This window comes from Oncorhynchus clarkii, chromosome 28, assembly GCF_045791955.1.
Source record: "Oncorhynchus clarkii lewisi isolate Uvic-CL-2024 chromosome 28, UVic_Ocla_1.0, whole genome shotgun sequence".
NCBI lineage: Eukaryota > Metazoa > Chordata > Actinopteri > Salmoniformes > Salmonidae > Oncorhynchus > Oncorhynchus clarkii.
The window spans coordinates 28,501,960-28,510,624 of record NC_092174.1 but is presented as its reverse complement, the minus strand read 5'-3'; positions in this window follow the sequence as shown (position 1 = coordinate 28,510,624).

Below are 8,665 nucleotides of genomic sequence, written 5' to 3'. Positions count from 1 at the left end.
TGCCCGAGTTACACCAGGAACGCACAATCCCTCCTCAGTGCTTAAACTGTCTGCAATAGGCTGAGAAAGCCTGGACTGAGTGCTTGTAGGCCTGTTGTAAGGCAGGTCCTCACCAGACATCACCGGCAACAACGTCGCCTATGGGCACAAACCCACCGTTGCTGGACCAGACAGGACTGGCAAAAAGTGCTCTTCAGCGACCAGTCGTGGTTTTGTCTCACCAGGGGTGATGGTCGGATATGCGTTTATCGTCCAAGGAATGAGTGTTGACACAGAGGCCTGTATTCTGGAGTGGAATCGATTTGGAGGTCAAAGGTCCATCATGGTCTGGGGCGGTGTGTCACAGCATCATCGGACTGAGCTTGTTGTCATTGTAGGCAATCTCAACGCTGTGCATTACAGGAACGACATCCTCCTCCCTCATGTGGTACCTTTCCTGCAGGCTCAGCCTGACATGATCCTCCAGCATGACAATGCCACCAACCATACTGCTCATTCTGTGCATGATTTCCTGCAAGACAGGAATGTCAGTGTTCTGCCATGGCCAGCGAAGAGCCCAGATCTCAATCCCATTGAGCACATCTGGGACCTGTTGGATCGGAGGGTGAGGGCTAGGACCATTCCCCCCAGAAATGTCCGGGAATTTGCAGGTGCCTGGTGGAAGAGTGAGGTAACATCTCACACCAAGAACTGGCAAATCTGGTGCAGTCCATGAGGAGGAGATGCACTGCAGTACTTAATGCATCTGGTGGCCACACCAGATACAGATTGTTACTTTTGAATTTGAGCCCCCCCTCCCCCTCCTTTGTTCAGGGACACATTATTTAATTTCTGTTAGTCACATGTCTGTGGAACTTGTTCAGTTTATGTCTCAGTTGTTGAATCTTGTTATGTTCATACAAATATTTACACATGTTAAGTTTGCTGAAAAGAAACACAGTTGACAGTGGGAGGACGTTTCTTTTTTTGCTGAGTTTACTTAGCATGTTAGCTAACCCTTTAACCTAACTCCTAACCCTATAACCTTAAGCAGAACCTAGGCACCTAGCTAATGTTAGCAACACCATATTGGAATTTGTAACATATCATACATTTAGCAAATTCATAACATATTGTACAAACTGCAATTTGAAATATGTTGTATGAATTGCAATTCATACATGTGAATTGTAATTTTTGTAAACATATACAAATTGTAATTCATAATATATCATATGAAATGAATGATGGACACCCACAAATGAATACATACCATATGGTGCATCCTGCCTGTTTGTCCCTGTCCGGGGGTATCAACGGATGGGGCCACAGTGTCTCCTGACCCCTCCTGTCTCAGCCTCCAGTATTTATGCTGCAGTAGTTTATGTGTCGGGGGGCTAGGGTCAGTCTGTTATATCTGGAGTATTTCTCCTGTCTTATCCTGTGTCCTGTGTGAATTTAAGTATGCTCTCTATAATTCTCTCTTTCTCTCTTTCTTTCTCTATCTCAGAGGACCTGAGTCCTAGGACCATGCCTCAGGACTACCTGGCATGATGACCTGGCATGATCACTCCTTGTTGTTCTCAGTCCACCTGGCCGTGCTGCTCCAGTTTCAACTGTTTCTGCCTGCGGCTATGGAACCCTGACCTGTTCACTGTGATTACTATTATATGACCATGCTGGTCATTTATGAACATTTGAAATCTTGGCCATGTTCTGTTATAATCTCCACCCGGCACAGCCAGAAGAGGACTGGCCACCCCTCATAGCCTGGTTCCTCTCTAGGTTTCTTCCTAGGTTTTTCCTAGCCACCGTGCTTCTACACCTGCATTACTTGCTGTTTGGGGTTTTAGGCTGGGTTTCTGTACAGCACTTTGATAAATCATCTGATGTAAGAAGGGCAATATAAATACATTTGATTTGATATGAAACGTAACACATCATACCAATTGAAATCCATTTCCCCCTCGTCACTTAGCCTACTGTTCTGACTTGGTGGTGCACCTGTAGTCTATAGCCTGTTCTAGAGAAATGTCATCATCGAATATTATAAGACCTTGCATTGTTTTCTTATATTCCCCCTTTATTTATCCTACAGGTCTGACTTGGTGTTCAGGCAGAATACTGTAAGAATGGCCCATGTTCCCATGTTCTGAAATCAGATTTACCACATTTCTATCAGCATGTTAAATGTGCAACCGGAGGGAAAAAACTCTAGACCACCTTTACTCCCCACAGAGATATGCATAAAAAAAACTCCCCCCCGCCCTCCATTTGGCAAATCTGACCATAATTATATCCTCCCAATTCCTGTTTACAAGCAAAAATTAAAGCAGGAGGCACCAGTGACTCGGTCAATAAAAAAGTGGTCAGATGAAGCAGATGCTAAGCTACAGGACTGATTTGCTAACACAGAGTGGAATATGTTCTGGGATTCTTCCGATGGCATTGAGGAGTACACCGTATATGTCATTGGCTTCAGAAGTAAGTGCATCGATGATGTCGCCCCCAAAGTGAACGTACGTACATACCCCAACAAGAAGCCATGGATTACAGGCAACATCTACACTGAGCTAAAGGCTATAGCTGCCACTTTCAAGGAGCGGGACTCTAACCCGGAATCTTATAAATAATCCCGCTATGCCCTCCGACAAATCATCAAACAGGCAAAGCGTACAGGAGTAAGATCGAATCATACTACACCGGCTTCGACGCTCACTGGATGTGGCAGGGCTTGCAAACCATGACAGACTACAAAGGGAAGCACAGCAGAGAGCTGCCCAGTGACATGAGCATACCAGACGAGCTAAACTACTTCTATGCTCGCATCGAGGCAAATAACACTGAAACATGCATGAGAGCGCCAGCTGTTCCGGAGAGCTGTGTGATCACGCTCTCCACAGTCGATGTGAGTTGAACCCTAAACAGGTCAACATTCACAAGGCCGCAGGGCCAGACAGATTACCAGGACGTGTACTGCGAGCATGCGCTGACCAACTGGCAAATGTCTTTGCTGACATTTTCAACCTCTCCCTGTCCGAGTCTGTAATATCAACATGTTTTAAGTAGACCAACATAGTCCATGTGCCCAGAAACACTAAGGTAACCTGCCTAAATGACTACCGACCAGAAGCACTCACGTCTGTAGCCATGAAGTGCTTTGAAAGGCTGGTATGGCTCACATCAACACCATTATCCCAGAAACATTAGACCCACTCCAATTTGCAGATCCACAGATGATGCAATCTCTATTGCACTCCACACTGCCCTTTCCCACCTGGACAAAAGGAACACATATGTGAGGATGCTATTCATTCATTACAGGTCAGCGTTCAACACCATAGTGCCCTCAAAGCTCATCAATAAGCTAAGGACCCTGTGACTAAACACCTCCCTCTGCAACTGGATCCTGGACTGCCTGATGGGCCGCCCCCAGTAGCTGAGGGCAGATAACAATACATCCTGATCCTCAACACAGAGGCCCCTCAGGGGTGTGTGCTCAGTCCCCTTCTGTACTCCCTGTTCACTCATGACTGCATGGCCAGGCACGACTCCAACACCATCATTAAGTTTTCCAATGATGCAACAGTGGTAGGCCTGATCAACTACAGCGACGAAACAGCCTATAGGGAGGAGGTCAGAGACCTGGCTGTGTGGTGCCAGGACAACAGCCTCTCCCTCAATCTGATCAAGACAAAGGAGATTATTGTGGACTACAAGAAAAGGAGGACCGAGCACACCCCTATTCTCATCGACAGGGCTGTAGTGGAGCAGGTTGAGAGCTTCAAGTTCCTTGGCGTCCACATCACCAACAAACTAACATGGTCCCAGCACACAAAGACAGTCGTGAAGAGGGCATGACACAACCTATTCCCCCTCAGGAGACTGAAAAGATTTGGCATGGGTCCTCAGATCCTCAAAATGTTCTATAGCTGCACCATTGAGAATATCCTGACTGGTTTCATCACTGCCTGGTATGATAACTGCCCAGCCTCCAACCGCAAGGCACTACAGAGGGTAGTGCGTACGGCCCAGTTCATCACTGGGGTCTAGCTTCCTGCTATCCAGGACCTCTATACCAGACGGGGTCAGAGTAAGGCCCTAAAAATTGTCAAAGACCCCAGTCACCGTAGTCATAGACTGCTCGCTCTGCTACTGCACGGCAAGCAGTGCTGGAGCGCCAAGTCTAGGTCCAAGAGGCTTCTAAACAGCTTCTATCCCTAAGCCATAAGACTCATGAACATCTAATCAAATTGCTACCCAGACTACTTGCATTACCCCCCCGTCTTTTACACCGCTGCTACTCTCTGTTATTATCTATGCATAGTCACTTTAATAACTCTACCTACATGTACATATTACCTCAACTACCTGGATTAACCAGTGCCCCCGCACATTGACTCTGTACCGGTACCCCCTGTATATAGTCTCGCTATTGTTATTTCACTGCTGCTCTTTAATTACTTGTTCCTTTTATTTCTTATTCTTATTCATATTTTTTTAACTGCATTGTTGGTTAATGGCTTGTAAGTAAGTATTTCACTGTAATATATTCGGTGCATGTGACTAATAAAATTTGATTTGATTTGAATTCTGTCGCTGTACATTTCAAAAGTGCTGAACGTATAGTTATTGACTATGTCCATCCTAGCTCGCTCATTAATGTCTTAATGGAAATTACAGATGACCTCTTATTCGCTCGTCCTCCCCTTATGCTATAGTTTTTACATCTCAATTGTCAGTAGAAACCACATTTGTTTAAGCAAGTCAGCCATATCAGCTATGTTTTTTTCAAAAGGCAGTAAATTAGGCTGAATTAACTGTTTCGCTGCCAGACATGGCTCTGCTGATAGTCAGGTGAAGAAGTGGTAAGGATTAGTTCAAAGGTGCTGAAAAGAAAGCTCTGCTTTTGGGGCAGCTTTATGTAGGCCCTAACAGTTTGTGGGCATATTTGTCACTATTATAGTGCAATTAATGTATTGTTCAGTGTTGTGTTGTGTAATGGCTTTGCTGGCATGCATCTAAAAAAAATTGGGGAGTTTGCCCCACCAAGATTTACATGCTAAAATCGCTACTGGTTAGGGTAAGGGTTAAGGTTAGGGTTAGGATTTAGGGTAGGTACGTCCCAAGGATTGTAGATAACACTAATATGACCTCCGATATAAACAGAGAGGAAGAGGAAGAGAAGCCCAACTCTGGGTAAAATCTGTCTCCCTCCAGCAGGTGACTCGTTGTTTCGGCCAAGCAAGTATGTATGGCTTATTTGCTACATGATATTTATTTGATTGAATGAAAGTTTCATAATGCTTAAATTGTTGCTAGTGAGGCCTCCCGGGTGGCGCAGTGGTTAAGGGCGCTGTACTGCAGCGCCAGCTGTGCCATCAGAGTCCCTGGGTTCGCGCCCAGGCTCTGTCGTAACCGGCCGTGACCGGCCGAGGTCCGTGGGGCGACGCACAATTGGCCTAGCGTCAGGGCCTAGCGTCAGGGCTTGGTCAGTAGGGTCTCATCGCGCACCAGCGACTCCTGTGGCGGGCTGGGCGCAGTGTGCGCTAACCAAGGTGGCCAGGTGCATGGTGTTTCCTCTGGCGCATTGGTACGGCTGGCTTCCGGGTTGGATGCGTGCTGTGTTAAGAAGCAGTGCGGCTTGGTTGGGTTGTGTATCGGAGGACGCATGACTTTCAACCTTCGTCTCTCCCGAGCCTGTACGGGAGTTGTAGCTATGAGACAAGATAGTAGCTACTGCAACAATTGGATACCATGAAATTGGGGAGAAAAAAAATAAAATAAAATGTTGCTAGTGTAATATAAGCATATAAGTGAGCCATTACATTTTTTGTTGACCAAATTTGACACCCTCATACATAATCTCCTCACTTGGTGAGCTAACGCTAACCCTTTTTCTAACCTTAACCTAATTCTCCTAACTTGCTAGTTAAGTAAGTACTCCTAACCTGCTACAATAAGTAAAACCTGTATCCCATCTGGTTAAACCCCTGTTGGTCTCTCGTGACAGACAATATTTGGTTCTGGGGGCTGAGATACTTGTTAAAAAATGTTTTTGTCCCTCTTTGGGTCTTGTCATTAAACCCACGTAACGGAGAGTCGTGGTTGACAAGATGGCAGGTACGTCCCCGAATGGTTGTCGGACTTGGGGATGGTCGGTAAGAAGGCAGGCAGGAAAAAAAAAAGACTATGGTCCATATTAAGAATAAATATGGAGTCCTGCAGGAAAAATTTTAACATGACAAGAGTGAGGATGACTTAACTATGGTGGCAGGTGCAGTGAAGACCACCAAGTTCAAGCCTCGTCCTGATGGTGATAAAGATGTTTTTGCCCAGTGCGAGTGAGATGTTTGGAGAATATGGATCCTTGCCTTCTGGCTGATCCATATGTGGTCAGGTTGGGTGGAGAAGAGGTTGGGCAATGTTGGGTCAGTGAAAGTGACTCGAAGTTGAATCGTGTAGAATTTTTGCATTTCTGCCATCCAGAGGGAGCAAAAAATGTGGGATTTTCTACACAATGCTTCTTATAAAAAGAAGAAGTGATGCAGTCAGTCTCTCCTCAACTCTTAGCCAAGAGAGACTGGCACAAATTGTATTTATATCAGCTCTCTGATTACAATGAAGAGCAAGACATGCTGCTCTGTTCGGGCCAGCTGCAGCTTAACTAGGATAGACCACTCCCCATCTTTACAACCATTGAATCTGTATGTTTTGACCATGACAGTTTACAATCTAAGGTAACACCAAGTAATTAAGTCTCTTCAATTTGTTCAACAGCCACACCATTCATTACCAGATTCAGCTGAGGTCTAGAACTTAGGGAATGATTTGTACCAAATATAATTATCTTAGTTTTAGAGATGTTCAGGACCAGTTTATTACTGGCCACCCTTTCCAAAACAGACTGGAACTCTTTGTTAAGGGTTTCAGCAACTTTATTTGTTGTGGTTGCTGATGCGTATTTGGTTAAATCATCAGCATACATGGACACACATGCTTTGTTCAATGCCAGTGGCAGGTCATTGATAAAAATAGAAAAGAGTAGAGGGCCTAGAGAGTTGCCCTGTGGTACTCCACACTTTACATGTTTGACATTCGAGAAGCTTCCATTAAATTAAACCCTTTGAATTCTATTAGATAGATAGCTCTGAATCCACAATATGGCAGAAGTTGAAAGGCCATAACTGTCGTTCTGACCTTAGTTTATTTTTTATGTCTTTGTTTTAGGTTGGTCAGGGCGTGAGTTGGGGTGGGTTGTCTATGTTATTTTTTCTATGTTATATTTTCTACGTGTTTGGCCTAGTATGGTTCTCAATCAGAGGCAGGTGTCGTTCGTTGTCTCTGATTGAGAATCATACTTAGGTAGCCTGTTTTCCCCATTTTAGTTGTGGGTGATTGTTTTCTGTTTTGTGTCTTTACCAGACAGGACTGTTTCGTTGTCGTTTCGTTCTTTCACTTTATTGTTTTTTTATTCAGTGTTCAGTTGATTTATTAAATATTAACATGGACACATACCATGCTGCGCATTGGTCCGATCTTGACTACTCCTCGTCAGAGGAGGACGAATTATGTTACAATAACACATACATCTTTACCACTCTTGGGCAGGAATTACGTTGGCTCTGTAACGTTCGTCATCTTCCTCTGATGAGGAGTAAGAGAGGTCGGACCAATTTGCAGCGTGGTATATGTCCATTTTAATAAGACAAACTGAACACTACACAAATACAAAATAACAAAGTGAAATGTGACAGGCTCCCTCCAGGCCTGAGGACCAAAACTTTCCTCTAAGCTCAGATTAAAGATATGACAGATAAGAGTGGCTATAGAGTCAGCTACCATCCTCAGTAGCTTTCCATCTTTTATTTATTTATTTCACCTTTATTTAACCAGGTAGGCAAGTTGAGAACAAGTTCTCATTTACAATTGCGACCTGGCCAAGATAAAGCAAAGCAGTTCGACACATACAAAAGGCAAAAAAGGCCATGGTGGCAAAGTAAATACAATGTAGCAAGTAAAACACTGGAATGGTAGATTTGCAGTGGAAGAATGTGCAAAGTAGAAATAAAAATAATGGGGTGCAAAGGAGCAAAATAAATAAATAAATAAAATAAATACAGTAGGGAAGGAGGTAGTTGTTTGGGCTAAATTATAGGTGGGCTATGTACAGGTGCAGTAATATGTGAGCTGCTCTGAGAGTTGGTGCTTAAAGCTAATGAGGGAGATAAGTGTTTCCAGTTTCAGAGATTTTTTAGTTCATTCCAGTCATTGGCAGCAGAGAACTGGAAGGAGAGGCGGCCAAAGAAAGAATTGGTTTTGGGGGTGACCAGAAAGATTTACCTTCTGGAGCGCGTGCTACAGGTGGGTGATGCTATGGTGACCAGCGAGCTGAGATAAGGGGGGACTTTACCTAGCAGGGTCTTGTAGATGACATGGAGCCAGTGGTTTTGGCGACGAGTATGAAGCGAGGGCCAGCCAATGAGAGCGTACAGGTCGTAATGGTGGGTAGTTTATGGGGCTTTGGTGACAAACGGCTTGCACTGTGATAGACTGCATCCAATTTGTTGAGTAGGGTATTGGAGGCTATTTTGTAAATGACATCGCCGAAGTCGAGGATTGGTAGGATGGTCAGTTTTACAAGGGTATGTTTGGCAGAATGAGTGAAGGAGGCTTTGTTGCGAAG